This window comes from Polypterus senegalus, chromosome 14, assembly GCF_016835505.1.
Source record: "Polypterus senegalus isolate Bchr_013 chromosome 14, ASM1683550v1, whole genome shotgun sequence".
NCBI lineage: Eukaryota > Metazoa > Chordata > Cladistia > Polypteriformes > Polypteridae > Polypterus > Polypterus senegalus.
The window spans coordinates 54,391,324-54,409,348 of NC_053167.1; the positions used below are offsets into that span (position 1 = coordinate 54,391,324).

Here is an 18,025-nt window from a genome sequence, read left to right on the forward strand (position 1 = left end):
CACATCAACATTTTTATTTCAAACTGCATATCAGGCGTGAAGCCTTTAGACAAATTTCACTGTGAAAATATTTACAAGCTGCTGAATCAACAGCCATCCGCCTCGGCTTTCTATCACCGGCCTTGACAAGGATCCCGACACTCCATGTGGTGAAAGTGGCAAAATGTAACTCTGTGGCCTCAATGTTCTAATCTGCAGAAACCGCACTATCCTCTGGACTTTAGTTTAGTGTAACCTTTATTTGACTTCACTGAGCACATCATTACTCAGATGGGAAAACATCCTTTGCTGACCCTTCCCTCTTCTTTTAGGGGCATTTTATTTAATTATTTTTAAGCCATACAGTATGTGTTTTAAGTAAGAGCTTCCCAGGAAGAAGGGATAACATCCAATTTATCAGATCACTGATAAGCTGCCTTACTGGAGGCTTTATTATTAAGAAACCTGTATATCTGGACTTTAATGCAGCAGATTTTGACTTACTATATTCTAATACCATCTACGATGTAGAGCAGAACCTTCTCATGTCCCAGATAAATTGCCCCCACTAAGTGGGAATCTGTGTGTAAAATACACTACAATTAATCGGAGAATTGTAGGATATAAGCATGTCTCCCAACTTCACAGTTCAGCCAGTCATTGCCATTTTGGCTATGAGCGGGTCAGCTCACCTTAGCCACTGTCAGCCTTACTATGAGGAAGTCACCTTATCTCCCAGTTCAGCCCCTGTTAGTTAGATAGTGGGTCTCTGACCAGGTCACTTTAGCTGCTGTCTGTCACTGTGTCTCTGAGCAGGGGCCATCATCTCCATGTTTTGGGATTTCTTGGATTTGCTTCTTGGCCTTGTTTAAAGGTTGCCATTTTGGATTAGTTGTAGTTTTTAGATTTAGGACTTTTACTTTATATGTGTACTTCTTGTATGTGTAGTTTAGGATTTTCCACTTTGAGTTTTAATGAAGTGTTTGTTTCCCTTGAGTTCCTTTAGTTCTTTATTGTGCAAATTACTATTTTACAAAATTTTAAAATATTATTACTATATTAGTATTTTTGGTTTTACTAATAATTCTTTATTTTTAACATCTTTTTATTTTAATTTCTATTGTAATATTTAAATTTTAATTTAAAATGTTTAACCCTCTTTAAAAAGGGGGACCGGAGGGTGTGTTCCAACTAGAGAGGGATCACACTCCTCAGCCTCCCTGGAAAAGTCTATTCAGGGGTTCTGGAGAGGAGGGTCCATCGGATAGTCGAACCTCGGATTCAGGAGGAACAGTGTGGTTTTCGTCCAAGTCGCGGAACAGTGGACCAGTTCTACACCCTTAGCAGAATCCTGGAGGGTGCATGGGAGTTTGCCCAACCAGTCTACATGTGTTTTGTGGACTTGGAAAAGGCGTTCGACCGTGTCCCTCGGGGAATCCTGTGGGAGTTGCTCCGGGAGTATGGGGTACTGGACCCCCTGATAAGAGCTGTTCGGTCCCTGTACAACCGGTGTCAGAGCTTGGTTCGCATTGCCGGCAGTAAGTCGAGCCTGTTTTCAGTGAGAGTTGGACTCCGCCAGGGCTGCCCTTTGTCACCGATTCTGTTCATAACTTTTATGGACAGAATTTCTTGGCGCAGCCAGGGTGTTGAAGGGGTCCAGTTTGGTGGACTCAGGATTGGGTCACTGCTTTTTGCAGATGATGTTGCCCTGTTTGCTTGATCAGGCCGTGATCTTCAGCTCTGTCCGGAACAGTTCGCAGCTGAGTGTGAAGTGGCTGTGATGAGAATCAGCACCTCCAAATCCGAGACCATGGTCCTCAGCCGGAAAAGGGTGGAGTGCCCTCTCAGGGTTGGGGGAGAGATCCTGCCCCAAGTGGAGGAGTTCAAGTATCTCGGGTCTTGTTCACGAGTGAGGGAAGAATGGAGCGTGAGATCGACAGGCGGATCGGTGCGGCATCCACAGTGATGCGGGCTCTGCATCGGTCTGTCGTGGTGAAAAAGGAGCTGAGCCGTAAGGCAAAGCTCTCAATTTACCAGTCGATCTACGTTCCTACCCTCACCTATGGTCATGAGCTATGGGTAGTGACCGAAAGAACGAGATCGCGAATACAAGCGGCTGAAATGAGTTTCCTCCACAGGGTGTCTGGGCTTTCCCTTAAAGATAGGGTGAGAAGCTCAGTCATCCGGGAGGGGCTCAGAGTAGAGCCGCTGCTCCTCCGCATCGAGAGGAGTCAGATGAGGTGGCTCGGCATCTGATCAGGATGCCTCCTGGACGCCTCCCTGGTGAGGTGTTCGGGCACGTCCAACGGGAGGAGGCCCCGGGAAGACCCAGGACATGCTGGAGGGACTATGTCTCCCGGCTGGCCTGGGAACGCCTTGGGATTCTCCCATAAGAGCTGGAAGAAATGGCCGGGGAGAGGGAAGTCTGAGCCTCTCTGCTTAAGCTGCTGCACCCGCGAACCGACCCCGGAACCGACCCCGGATAAGCAGAAGAGGATGGATGGATGTAATTTTTATTTGTGGTAATATTGTTTTATTAGTTTTGAACTTTGAGTGTTTTTTTATTTAATTTTTCTTTAATATATTTAATAATTCATTTAATTATTACTCTTTGCCATCAATGGGAACTAGTTTTACTGGATTGAAAAGTTTTTCTAGTCTTGTGGATTCCAAAAAGGCAATCCTGCCAGAGTCTAATCAGGAATCTTATCTTTTAAATTCCCATCCTGACTAAGGGTGGGTCTGTGAATTGAGGGTATTTCCGTACATTTCTGCTCATATCTCTGTTTTTCCGCTGACTCTTTTCTAACTCTGAGCATTCTGCTTCAGGCTCCACTTACCACTGTGCCTCTTAACAGGTTTTGTCACCTTTCTGTTCAGCAGGAATCTTCATACAGTTGATTCTGAGCAGGTTCCATCACTTTATTATTCAAGCACTTCTTTTAAGTATATTTTTCTGTCACCTCCCTCAATTTCCACTTCAATCACTGACTCTTGAGTCTAAGCGTGATTCTTGTCCTTTAAAGTGAGAATCTTTATAATAGTACACACTTTTAATCAGATCCCAGCTCCCCTATTGACTGCTACTATGCCTTTGAGCAGGTCTCTACACCTCTAAATTCAGCAACATTCCCAGGAAGAACCTGTGTGAGCCTTTTTAATTGTTAGTTCAACTAGTGATACACATTGAGACTGAAAGCAGCTCCTTTCTTCTTGATGTACAGCCACTATGTCCCAGGGTGACTATGAAGAGTTCTCCTTGCAGGTCTCTTTGGCTCCAACACTGTCTCACTGGTTGCCTCTGAGCAGTCAGTCACTTCATCCACTGATTTCAACCGAGACCTTGAAGAGGCCTCCTCTGCCTCTGGTTTTTTCATCTCACCCTTACTGTATATGTTCAAAACAAACAGCGTGTATGGTATTGCAGCTCTCCATGGTGCTGACCAACGAATGTGTTTGTGCATGTGTATGCATGTATATGTGTCTGTAGCTGGGGGGAAATGATAGTCATCTGTGTCTCATCTCTTATCAACAATGCATGACTGGTTCTGTTTTCAAGTAGGGCATCCTCAGAGGAACAGTGAAAGAAGCCCATGAATTACACTGATTCCCAGAAACACCTGACCTCCCGTTACAATTCTGCCTTTCCCAATCATACATCCCACCCCTACCCCCACTTCATCCCCATCCCTTTCGGCGTCTATCTCTACACACCTCTGAATTGGAACAGCTTTCTCTTGACAAATTAGTATCTTTTCAGCTTGGCTAGAGTTGCTCTCTGGGTATGTGAGACATCCTCTGGAGAGACTGAGTGGAATAAATCACTGGGCTGCAGTTTGTGAGTGACCCCCAAAACAGCTGGTTCTCTTCTGCTCAGCTCTTCCCAGAGCCTGTCAGGCTGATCCTTGGCACGTATAATCGATGACTTTTGCTAACTGCTGGAGGGAGGTGTTAGCATCGGGTTAAAGGCTGCAGAGGAAATAAAAAAGAGAAGGAGAGAGGGAGAGGGAGGGAGGGGCAGATTAGAAACGGCACAGTTTAATTAATTTTCTATTTCATTTTCTTGGTACTTGACAGGGCGTGAATCATTTTTGACTCATTTTTGCTCAGTCTTCAAGTGATGGGGGAAGGGGCTGATCAAAAGAGAAATCAATCCAGCACTTTTTCATTTGCCATCCTCAGACCATTGAGTGGCCCCCCGCTCCAGGTGATTGTCTGCTGAGTTTTTATGTTTGACACAATGATTCCAAAACAAGTGCCTAGCTGAATGGCTTGCTGACCTTCAATGATTCATCCTCTGCCCATTTCCCGAGTGGTGTGTGCTAAATTAAATAAATCAGGAGTAATTAATAGGCAACATGTGTTCTGTCTGGGGTTGGATGCTGCTTTGCCTTCACCCACTGCTTTGAGGATTGATTTAGGTTTCCCCAGCCCTTAACCATCAAACAGTGGCATCAGAAAGACGTGAGGAGGGCTTCATAGAAGACACTGTTATATGCGTACAAACTGTCTATTAGTAAATTAAACAGAAAATTAGTTAGAAATTGTTCTGATACACAGAGACTTGACGTACATCATTGCAATCTGTTTGACAACCACCTATGTATATTCGTGTTTTTTATTCTCTCATTAAAAAATAACAATGAACAGAGTGGCTAAACAAAAAAAAAAAAAACAAAAAAAATTGCCTGCTTTTTATCAGGGGCCCTCAGGTTCAATCCTGGAGGTCCGCAGTGGTTGTTGTTCCAAACCAATTGTTTAATCAGAAGCCAACAATTGCCGATAACAGAACTTAGTATTTAATGCAATAGCTAGTTACAGCTTTCATTCTATTACATCAGGCCATTTTTATATTTTAGGCATTTATTCTCTGAAAATATCACTACAGTAATGTGTGGATGGGAGCAGATTAGTTATTCTGCATCTTTCACTTTTTCTCTTTCAATTATTTCCAGCCATTTTATTAAATCTGATATTTAAAGAACAGCACACACAGTTGTAAATGAAACCACGTTAGACAGCGAACTGCTGTCTCCTTTTTCATTTGCAACTGATTGTTAACTGGCAGCTGGTTAAACAACAAGAAACAATTAGAATGAGAAGGCAGCTGTTTAAGACTAAAGGAAGCCATTAAGTGTTGGAAGTCTTCACAAGAATGTTAACTGAAATAAGGCATAAAAATGTTGCTTCAGCAATAATTTACTTTAAATTAAAAGGTTTGGCAGTGGGTAGCACTGCTGCCTCGCAGTTAGGAGACCCGGGTTCTCTTCCCGGGTCCACCCTGTGTGGAGTTTGCATGATCTCCCCATGTCTGTGTGGGTTTCCTCCAAGTACTCCGGTTTCCTCCTACAGTTAAAAGACATGCAGGTTAGGTGCATTGGCGATTATAAATTGTCCCTAATATGTGCTTTGGTGTGTGGGTGTGTGTGTGTGTGCACACCCTGCGGTGGGCTGGCACCCTGCCCGGGGTTTGTTTCCTGCCTTGCACCCTGTGTTGGCTGGGATTGGCTCCAGCAGACCCCCGTGACTTTGTAGTAAGGATATAGGGGGTTGGATAATGAATCGATGGATGGATTAAAGTTTTGGTTGGATCAAATGCCTGCTGCCAATGGAGTAGGAGTTTACATGTTCTCCCCATAGCTATGTGGATTTTCCTCCTACATCCCCAAATACATGCGTGTTAGGATAATTGAAGAGCCTGAATTGACCGGTTAATGGTGTGTATTTGAATTTGGCCTGCAAAAGACTGGTGCTCTGTGTCCTGCCTTATGAGTGATGCTATCAGAACAGGTTCATTACTTCGTGGTTAGTGGTTTGTATCCTTTTCCTTTTTTTATTTTCATTCTTTGTGTGACTTGTGTAACATATTGTGCATTGATAATTTAGCTTATATGACTTGAATGGCTGTGTTGGATCTCCTCGCAGTTCTGTGGGATTGTCATATAATTGAGCCATTTCAAAGCAGGGAAAAGATAGGGTATGTTCAAATAGTAGAATTTTAGTAGAGAATATGAAACCAAAAAAGGAATTACACAATCAATCATTGTTAGCTACCCAAATGGCACTGACCCCAATCTTATGTTAGGTCTGCATGAATCTGGCCACCCTAATTAATTTTACACAATATAATTTCTAAAATCTGCTTCTAGAGTCATGGGAAACACTTGATTTAGGATTCATCATACATTGGAGAATGATAGCATAGTGGGCACTGCTGCTGCTTCACAGATCAAGAGTTGTAGATGTAAAGTGGGCACTTTGCATATTCTTCTCATGACTGTGCGGATATTTCTCCCGCTACTCCAATTTTCCTTCCACATCTCTAAGCCAAGCAAATCTGGTTAGTGGTTAAATCATATAGATAGATAGATAGATAGATAGATAGATAGATAGATAGATAGATAGATAGATAGATAGATAGATAGATAGATAGATAGATAGATAGATAGATAGACACTTCATTAATCTCAAGGGGAAATTCACATACTCCAGCAGCAGTATACTGATGAAAATAAACAATATTAAATTCAAGAGTAATAAAAATGCAGGTAAAACAGACAATAACTTTGTAGGGTGGAATTAAAGAGTCACATAGTGTGGGGGAGGAACGATCTCCTCAGTCTGTCAGTGGAGCAGGACGGTGACAGCAGTCTGTCACTGAAGCTGCTCCTCTGTCTGGAGATGACCCTGTCACGATTCTCCATGATTGACAGGAGCCTGCTCAGCGCCCATCGCACTGCCACGGATGTCAAACTGTCCAGCTCCATGCCTACAATAAAGCCTGCTTTCCTCACCAGTTTGTCCAGGCATGAGGCATCCTTCTTCTTTATGCTGCCTCTCCAGCATAGAACTCTGATAGAACATCTGCAGCATCTTATTGCAGATGTTGAAGGACGCCAGTCTTCTAAGGAAGTATAGTCGGCTCCGTCCTCTCTTGCACAGAGCATCAGCATTAGTAGGCCAGTCCAATTTATCATCCAGCTGCACTCCCAGGTATTTATAGGTCTGTACCCTCTGCACACAGTCGCCTCTGATCAGTGAAGTTTCCATTTGAATGTGGTTGGATGTGTGTGATTTTTTTCCTACAATTAACTAATATCCAATCTAATGTCTTTTCGTGCCTTACTGCTGGCTGATGCTGTGACAGACTTCAACCCCTGAAACCTTGAACTGGACTGTTTGAGTTTAATAATGGAAGAATTTGTGATTGCCCTCCTGTGGCCATTGCTTTTAAAGAGCCTAAAGTCTGGTACAGTTCCTAAGGGCCATACTTCTCAAATGTTCTCTGGGATAAGATTATGGCTTCTCTGTTTGGGACCTTAGACATATGAAATGTGAACATAGAGCTTGATATGACAAACCTCTTCAACCTTATCCCGATTTAATACAATTTGCTCATTTTAATCGCATGCTTCAATAAGTTGCCCAGGAAATGTGAGTAGTATATGGTATCAAAGCTACGTCATAGACCCCTTATCTCTCCCGGCGGCCATATTTTTTATATATCTGTATGAAACAGTACACAAAACAAGCGTAACAGAATTCAGGTTATCTGTCAGTCACAAGGGACACCACTAAGCCACTTTAACTTTAAATGCGTCTTTTTCTTGGTTGAATAAATACTTGTTTGTTGCACTTTGGGAGCAGAGTGAGGGAACAGCTGAAAGTTAAGTAACAAATGTGTTAGAAGAGGATCACCTCAAAGTAGGCAGCATGAGGGTGAATACATTTACATAAATGTACCACACATGAGTGTGCCCTGTGAAAAGAATGACTTCCCATTCAGGGTTTCCTCCCTTCAGCCCAGTAATGGACAAGGTTGGTTCAGAGAAAGAATGGCTGGGTGGATGGATAGTCAGATTCACTTGGTGTCTTGCATCTAAACATCCTTCCTGCAGTTTTCTTACTTCATATGCTACAAAGCAGTTTGGATCAAAGGACAAGATAAAAAGATTAAAACAATGTAGAAGTGTTTCTATTTTAAGATGTGTCTTCTACTCCCATTTTAAAAAATATATGTTCATGGTGAAAACTTTCACATCAAATGGTTTCTTGTATTTTTTACCCAGAGAATTTATTTTTGATATACTGTAGTTTCTTCATAGAAGGGCTGCTGGAAAAGTTTTGTTGTTATTTCATGATGTAGTTTTGCATTATTTTTTGTACCGCCATTTTTTGTTCTGTAGGATCCATAATGATCATTTCCAGCAGGAACAACTTGTGACATCACTGGAGTGACCATATAATGGTCAGCTTGCATATCCCTTACGCATCTGAGATTAGGATAGAAACCATGTTAATGTGTGATTCAGTCTTGACTAACTCATTCAGGATATATGATCTTGCTTTATTTCCTGAAAGTTAGATTTCGGCTAGTGTCTTGAACTTTATGACAGATGACACATGAGACCAAAGTGGAGGATCGGGATATAAACTGACTGTTAAATTTAAACCTTTGTCTGAATATTCGGATTCCACTTCAACACCGTACAATTTCAACAAAACATCAATTGATGCATTTGTGAAGCTCATAACTTCTTATGAACTCAAATTCCTCCACTTGGGGTGATGGCTCACCCCATACCCAAAGAGAACAGGTCTCTCTTTTCTGGCAGATGAGAAATCGCCTTAAATTTGGAAGTGCAAATTGTAATTCTTACAGCACCGAACTGTTCCAGTGCATATTCTGAGGCGGCCAAGAGCATAAAATAATCTGCAAATAGTTGAAGCACAAACCTTAGACTCACAAGCATCATCTGTACCTTCCTACCCTCTCCATGAAAAACACAACTGGAAGTGGAAACAAGACACGTCTTTGGAAGAGTCCATATCCACATTAAAAAAGGTTGGATTTAGCACCAAATATTTGAACACAACCTCTTCCCTCTTAATGCATGATCAAAAGGCTCCAAACTATTATTATGCAGTAAAATCAATATTTCAAGATATATTTTCCTGTTAGCTTTGCAAAGAGATGTACAAAATAAATTCTTATAGCGTGACTTATAGTTATTCCATCAATATCATTTTTGCCCTTATTTCTTTATTTTATCTTGCTAAGCAAACACAGTAGCCCTGAATCAATGGATAATGATTCTCCTTGGAAAATAAGATTCCTCTTTCATAGTTAAAGCTGCAATTTAAAAACAATCTGTAGCAATGCTGAAATTTTAAACACCTCCTAAGTTCCAACTTTTACTTTCCATAATAAAAGTATCATTAATGTTTCACCTGACCAAATACAATGAATATAGTCGAATTTTCTGCTGTACGCTGCACAGTTCAGTCGTTTTATGTACTGATATAGCAGACTGCTGTAGTAAATTGATTCGCACAGAGTGCAGGCTATTAAGTGTGCTAGAGATATCTAAATGCAAATGCATAACTAAGGTGAAACTAATATTGACAATCATTTTGCTCCTTGGCGTGGATATTTATGGCACTGGGTTGTGTGCCTAATGAGAATTGAGAGCACACCGAGGAGGGAGGCATGCTGTAAATCTTGAGCAGGGACAGTAGTGCTGTTCAAGTCAAATTTAGATCCACAAACGAGCTTTGTGATTTATACGTTTAAGTTATCATACTGGCTCTCACCCAAGGCTTGGTGTTTGTTTGGGGTTGTACATAATTCAGTGCCATTCAGCACACTGGGCCCTGGCTATTTATTTATTTATTTTTCATGTTCTTTCTCCTTTCTGCTTTTGCTGGTGCTAAAGAAGCACTCACTAATGCCTTGCCTTGCCTCCAGAGAAGCTTGCTTTTACTGCTGTTTCACTCACAGTGCTGATTGCTAAAAACAATAATGATAATGCCCTGCCATGTCAGGAGGTCCCTCCATGGCCGTATTCTGCTTCAAGCCGTATTTGTACTTCATACAAAGATGAACTTCAGCTGGTTTGTGTAAAGCTAAACGCTGCTTAGTCAAGCATGTCCTCTCTTTAAGGATGTGCAGATATACTTTAACCCTCCATGCGATGATAAACTTCTCAACACAAACTCCTGGTCATAAGAATGTGACTTTTTAGTGTAGCACAGTCTTTTTATGAACCAGGCAAGCACTTAGGAACCCCAATTAAAATAAAAGATGAATTAGCAGTGATTTTCATCATTTGTTTGAGTGTTTGGGATGCTTTTTCATTGATTACTTTCATTTAATTGTTACTTATATTTCACTATTTTTGTGGCCTTTATTGTTTTTGAGTTACGTCTTTGATGATATCAATTAATGTTAGTGTTACGTGAATTGGTAAAAAGTCACCTCCCTGTAGTGGGGCTGCTGGAGTACATGCATCAGATTTGTGGTGTATTACTTATGGACAGGTTTGCAGTAATACTTATTATAATAAAAAATGTGACTTGCTCTCTCTCTTTCTTACTCTGAAAGTTTTTGTTACTTCAGAATTTTAATTTGCTGATTAAAATTCTCCTCTGTTTGTCTGACTTTTGTTTTCCCAACACTAAACATCACCCAACAGGTAGTAAGCCGCTAGTCTCAGGGTTTCAGTTTCTTGTTTCCATTTTCAGCCTCTGCATTCATATGGACATACAGACATTATCCAATCTAGCCTCTGGCAGGACACAGATCAGCACAGTAGTGACTCAATTGTTGGCATGTGTACGAGCATGGGAGACAGTTGAAGGGCTTTGGTGACAGTAATTCTCCCCCGTACTAGGGGTTGGTGCTGTGTCTTTTCCTCCCTCATCAGAAAGAAGGACTGACAGCTCTCGTCCTCCAATGTCACCATACAGACCCGCCACTTCCTGCCTGTATACATCATAACCGGAGGAGACGCCATCTTAGCCAGTCCCCTGAGAGGACTCCAGTCTAAGGAAGACTCAAATTACATTTAACACACATTTTTTTATTCATTCTGTATTCAATTATATGGCGTTCTCCACAAGGTAACCCAACATAACAACAGGGTGTAATATTCTTGACCAGTTATTTACTGCAGTTTTTGGGGGGCTCACACACTCATTTCTGACTATTCAGAAACAATATTGAATGGGCTTCTTATGAGTCTGTGTGTCCTCCATGTGCACAAAAGTACTAATGAACCTTCCATATGATGGGAACAATTCTCTGTCCTCATATCAAAAAGTTTGTGTTGTTTACGAGTAACTGCTATGTAAATGATCAAAAAGTATTGTTCACCATTTTTCAGTTTTGACTAGACCTCTGGTGTCATTTGGCTGTGATTGAGAAAAGTAGGTTTATAGAAACGGTCTATATATGCAGGAACTATAGATCTACTGCATATATTTCTGTGTGCACAGTTAAAAATAATAGAAGATGTACAAACTACATAATCTTCATGAGATTATTAATAATCAAAGTCAACCAGGAACCCCAGAGAAAAGAAGTAAACAGTCTGATGTCCACACATTTTGTAACTGTTGCCAATTCTTGCTTTCTTTAAAGTTAATAAAGGCTTAAACTAAATTTGAAACAGTACCCCTCCCAAATCACATGTACTAAAGTGATGCCCAAATAGAGATTCTTTAATAATGTGACACATTACTACTGTTTTCTCCGCTGGAATACTCCAACAATGGCTCTCTAATAAGCTCTAGTGCATCAATGCAGAAGTCTGCCTCCTTGCTCCTTCAGGTAAAGAGCTGCCAATTTGACATACAGCTCTAATCAACGTGCACTATAGATGATGAGGGCCTTTATAGACAGCTCAGAATATCAAATGATGAAAAGGTCATCCTACAGGTTGAAAAGACAGAACTGAAGAAAAAATGAAAAAAGAATCCATTCATCCAGCCAGCAACCCAATTATTCCCTAATTCATCTCTTCTGCCTCTAATTCTTATGAAGGTCAGGTATCAAGGCAACTTCTTTTTTTCCTTCCAAACAACTCCTGTTGCTGTACTTTAGCTCACAAACATTCTCAGCACAGGCACTAAAAGCAAAGTCATCTGTAGGAAGTCTATATGAGCAGGTCCAGGATCATTAAAAGCCGCCTACGCTGGCACCTATCATTCTTTGCAGGGTAAGCTAATAATCTTACCTCATTTTTGTCAACTGGTATTTGCTATCCTGAACCTATAAGTTGAAGATGAAACTATGATAAGCTAGAAGCACAGTGGCAATAAGGCGCCTCAATGCCAGCCTCACATTCCCACTTGCCTTCGCTCAAATGATTCAATCTTACTGGCTTCTCTACTGTGAGCAACCACAGGAAGTCTTCAGCCTAATTTACAGGAGTGAAAAATGACTTGCTACTTGGGAATATTGACTTAATTGGAGGTGTGAAGTTTTTTAATACTGTATTAGCTGTTTGTTGTTTGTCTTTTTTTTGATAAACATGATTCACATGTTTATATAATGTTGCATTTAGAACAGCATCAGGTTCAATTGTTAAAGGACACTAACTGTTAGCCTCCTTCCTAATTAACTTTGCATAAAATTTTCTTTATCTGTAATGTTACATAAAATATGAGGCAGTGGCAAATAAGAATAAATAATTAGTTTTGACTTCTGGTTTTTATCATTTATTTGTAAATTTGCAAATACTGCTGATTGTTTAATATTTTGTTGGCATTAAATTTCAATAATGGTAAATACACATCTAAGAATTGCTGACCCTGTAGTAATCCATTTCAAACCCTCCTGGTTCATCATAACACATTCATTTTGCTTTTAATGTTGTTTTTCTTATGACTTATACACTTTTGCATTATTTTGGTGGTGTTGTTGTTGGAACGCAAGATGTGTTCACAGATTATTGTGAGAATGAAAAACAGAACATAGAGATGTTCAAAAAGAGAGCGACATAGTCAAAATAAACCAAGGGGGTCAAAACCATAAGATAAAAAAGGGAAATGGCAACCAAGGGGCAAGACAAGAGCCAAGTCAGTTACCAGCTAGTGCTCGACTTTTGACTGTGAATTATTTCTTTGCATGCCCTGCCTGTCCCTAACCATGTCTTAGTCTTCTACTTATGAATTAGTTTAGCTACTAGCTTATTACTTTCTTTTTACAATGAATCCTCCTGCTCCTTTTTTGATTTGATTTGTCATCATCTTAGGCTTTCTTTGGTATGCCAAAAACATTTTTGAGCATTTTTGTATTTTATTAGTAAAACTGGAGCTGGACAAATTTGTTTGGATCTATGCCCAGAAAAACTAAACCTAGTTCTGCAAGAAAGGGCGGCAGAGGAAATGAAGACAAAAGCACAATAATCTATTGAAAGAATGACCCACACCTCTAGGACCTTTGACCTGATCTATAATGTTGTCATAGCCTTTATCTCTAGGGAGGGTGGCCTTTTCCATTTTCCCTTCAAAACAAGCACAATTAACTCTTCCTGGAGTTAACGCTTTAATAAAACAGTTTCCACCCTTCTCTCTACATAAAAGACAGAGCACAACATGTGCACATGGTACTCAGGACAGAGTCCTCACTTGACAGCATGTTTTAATCAAACTCCATTAGGAAACTTCTTCAATGGCTTCTGATCAGCTTCTCCACCAGCTAATACTTCTGCCCTACTCACCCATCACTGTTATCCATATTTTTGGCAAGAACGCACATGTAGTAGGAGAAATAAAAAACAAAGGCTTTAATCCAGCCTCTTCCATACTATATTAATCTTTCTGTAAGTCAAACCTATAGATAGATAGATAGATAGATAGATAGATAGATAGATAGATAGATAAGAAAGTCATTATATGATAGATAGATAGATAGATAGATAGATAGATAGATAGATAGATAGAAAGTCATTATATGATAGATAGATAGATAGATAGATAGATAGATAGATAGATAGATAGATAGATAGATAGATAAGAAAGTCATTATATGATAGATAGATAGATAGATAGATAGATAGATAGATAGATAGATAGATAGATAAGAAAGTCATTATATGATAGATAGATAGATAGATAGATAGATAGATAGATAGATAGATAGATAGATAGATAAGAAAGTCATTATATGATAGATAGATAGATAGATAGATAGATAGATAGATAGATAGATAGATAGATAGATATAGATAAGTCAGATAGATAGATAGATAGATAGATAGATAGATAGATAGATAGATAGATAGATAAGAAAGTCATTATATGATAGATAGATAGATAGATAGATAGATAGATAGATAGATAGATAGATAGATAGATAGATAGATAAGAAAGTCATTATATGATAGATAGATAGATAGATAGATAGATAGATAGATAAGAAATAAGAAAGTCATTATATGATAGATAGATAGATAGATAGATAGATAGATAGATAGATAGATAGATAGATAGATAGATAGATAGATAGATAGATAGATAGATAGATAACCAGTACTTTATTTGTCCCAAGGGGGATATTTGTCTTTTTGGCAAATGTTAGCTTTGTAAATGACATAGAAGTGGAGGAGCAAAGCAGAGGGTCATATTTTATGGCAAAGCTAAAGACAGTAGAGCCACATTTTCATATTTATTTTGTATAATACCTTATGTAGTCCTTTATCCTTAGAGAAACTATGTAAAAACTGTGAGGCTATATTCCAAATTTACTGAGTATTTTTTATTAGTGTTAGCCACTCTTCAACTAAAAAAAATACTATATACAGTAAAATAAAGTAAGAGATGGTAGAATGTCATGATTATGTAATGGTACTGACTCGTATTGCCTTGGATGGTGACTTATTTACTGACTTGGCAGCAGTATGAGATGGCATTTCATTATTCAAATGAGCAGCTTCTACTTCCTACAAAAAGGGAAATCCTGCCACCGTCCTTTGAGCTCCATTCTAGTGTGACTAAATGAGCCATCCTTTTAAGGACAGCAAGTTACCTAAAAGAGTGAGGAAATAAGAAAGAACCTTTGGGTCAGTGCAAGCAAGCATGGCGCAGCACTATAATATTTTGAACAGGTACAATGCTGTCACAAGCTACATAAAGTATGTCATGGTGAGGTTGAATGTGTCAGTGGTTTGTACTGTGATAACAATAAACTATTGAACAATGAGTGCATTTGCATTTTTCTGCAGAAAGTGAAAGGCACTATATGAAAAGTGTAAGTTGCAATTAGCAAGACTGATGCCAAGGCAATTACACAATAAAGTACAGAAGTGTGCATTTTCATTGTTACTATGCACAAGGAAGGATATTCCTGTACCAATACCAATTCAGGTTTGTGGGCGCTGCAGCCTATCCCATCAGCACTGCATATAGAGCAGGAGCCAAGCTTGGATGTGTTGTTAGTATGGTTTACATTGCTATAAACTTGATACTCCATGAGTGAAGATATTTAGATTGCTTCCTTATTTTTTCATCTTGACTGCACACTGCCCAATGCCAGTCCATTGCTGAACATTAAATCCTAATGCAACTGGCATGTCACCTACCATCACAGGAGATAAGCAGAGATCTTTTCTCTAAAACAGCCCAGCCACTAAATGGCCCCACTCTTAAAGTTTTCCAATCTATCTTTATTCCTTTTTTTTTGTCTCCCAACAAGGTACATGATGACATGTTGGGGGCTAAAGCCGCACAGGCATCTCATTTTCTCTAACGTTCCACAAGATGCTGGCAGAGTTACTTTGGAGATGCAGTGGAATTTCAACACAATAAATAAAGTAAATGGTGTGTATGCTGGGTAAGATGAGCTTATGATGCATCAGGGCAGTGAACCCTTACAGTCGGCATGGATTCAAACACGCTCAGGTGGGCAGGCTCATTCTGCAGTTCCACTTTGCTGCCCTATCCGCTTTTAAAACTCATTATCTTTCCGGGTGCATAATTATCTCAATTAGATCAAACGAGGCAAGCAAACTACTCAGCCAAGCAAGATGAAATGAGCTAAACATGTTACTGAATGTTAAACTATCGTGCTGCTTACAACGACCACATTAGAGGGAAAAAAACACCAATTTTTTCCCTTTAATTTACCCAGCAGAGTGGAGCCTGTGGGAGGATTTAAGGCTCTGCTAGTGCCTTCACTCTTCATCATGCTGGGAGGAACTTTGTACCATCAATGTCTATTTCCAAGGCAGCATTCATGACATTCAGCAACCGTGAAACCCAATTTCATTAGAGCTATCCTCGGTTTTGTAGTCTTCTCTGCTGCAGCCACAAGATCACTCGTAGATTTAAATCCAGGAAGTTAAAAGTCTTCTACTGCATTTCCTTGTTCCTTGAAATTCCTATAATGTGTTTTCTGTCAGGGCCATTTCTTAGATTTGAGTCTCAAAACAGTTTTCAGAATATAGGCTTTAAAATATCCCTGGACTTCTAAGTCCAAATAAAGTACCCGGAGTCATTTTTCAGAAATTTCTATTGCTGCAGGACCCAAAACGGACTTCATTTGAATGCACTTCTGTCTGGGTGCACAGAGGGTCACTATGTCACAATAATTTTTTGCTATAGGACCACCACTGCTGCTTCAGAGCAAATCTCACATATATTGCTGTGGCTTACATACCACCTTTCTACTGCATAGTGTTCACGTGCCTTTCCTATTGGAGGTTTGGGGGAAACATGCCAGACAACCAGTACAATCTTACTTGGCTGTTTGATACATAAACGTGGATAATAAAGATTTGCTTTCAATTTCTTTGTGAAAATAAACAGCAAAGTAAACACTTTAGATCAGTACCACCTTGCTCCTAATATAGCTAAACTAAAAATATAATTTCTAGTTGAACTAACCTGAACCATTGGATGAAATGATGTGAGAGGCCTAAGTGAAATCATATTGGAAAGTTTCACACTAAATGGCCAGGAGATGAAAGAGAAATCAAGGCAGTGCTGTCCTCAAAAGCAGGCCAGATTCAGAACACCGGAGAAGCCAATCGAACAAAAAGTTCAGGTGGCACCTCTCAGCTGCTGAGCCCTGATATGACATCTCTGCCCTTGGCCTGAGTGACATCTTGTAGCACCTTATCTACATGGCCATCTAAGTTCGGTCCACAGGAAGGAAGTTAGATGGAGAGAAGTACAGTAACTAATGAATTTGTTGTTGTTGTTTTTGCTTTCCAGCTCTTAACTCCCATTTTTAATTGCAGCAAGCTCAACCCAATTAAGGATCCTAATTAGCAGAACTGTAAATATGCACGTGTGAAAACATGACTTTTGGCATTTTTCCCAAAAGCTTTTTGAATAATGGCATACAGAATAAAAAAATCTGTCTCTAGCTGAAGAACATCTCGTGAATTTTCATGACAAACTGAGGAATTGCGTAAATGGCCACATTCATCATCAGTTTTTTGTTTTTATTAGGGGAAAAAAATCTACGATAAATTAATGATAAGTAAAAGTAATCTAGAGGTAAAACTGTGGAACCAGAGGACACTATAACAAATTTAAGGCCTGAATTACAGTTTAGCCATAGATCTCAGATGGACTTCCAGGGGTTTATAAGCCTGCATGACCTTCTCCTTATCCCCCATTATGGTGAGCCATCTCTGGGGCACTTTGGCATGTTGAATGTCCATCTTCATCTCCTCTTCTCCCACTTCACACCTGGATTCCCATCAATTATGAGATCTGTGCAGGTATTTATCAAGTATCTCAGAGTAGAAAAACAGTCATATCTGGCTGGAAAATCTCAGAGTGACAGGAGGAGGAGTAAAAGTATTTTATCAGTTTTTCAAATTTAGGAAACTACTCCTAAATTCATCAGGATCTAGGCGAGCTTGTGAGTTGTTGTAACTTGCTAGGAGCTGCCAGAAAATGGCATTCAGGTAGATATCGGCAAACACCTCGTGGGAAAAGCAGAATGTTTTGTAAACGCTGGACAACAGTAAACTTATAAAACAATATCAATTTCACAGAGATGGAATTATATTCATGTGAAATCCTGTATGTTATGTGAACACTCCACCTATGTGCAGATGCCACGTACTGTCAGACAAAATGAAATTGCTTGCAACGTTATTTGTAAAATGCAGCTTTGTCAAACTGATGTTTTGGGGATGTCACAACCAACTATTTCTCAAATGTTCAGCAAACTTTAAGCCCTTACAGCACTTGAGATAATGCGTAGATTTTCCAACTGCTTCATGTGACGTAATGTTTAAGCAAGCTG

General features: G+C 39.7%; 1 protein-coding gene across 1 annotated transcript in view; it reads right to left on the reverse strand.

Moving 5' to 3' along the window:
- sulf2b (sulfatase 2b) overlaps positions 1–18,025 on the reverse strand; it is a 364,710-nt gene that overhangs the window by 294,195 nt on the left and 52,490 nt on the right. Inside the window, exon 2 of the mRNA XM_039734694.1 lies at positions 3,694–3,948. The gene's annotated coding sequence lies outside the window, so the exon portion shown is untranslated. The remainder of the gene's footprint in view (positions 1–3,693; positions 3,949–18,025) is intronic.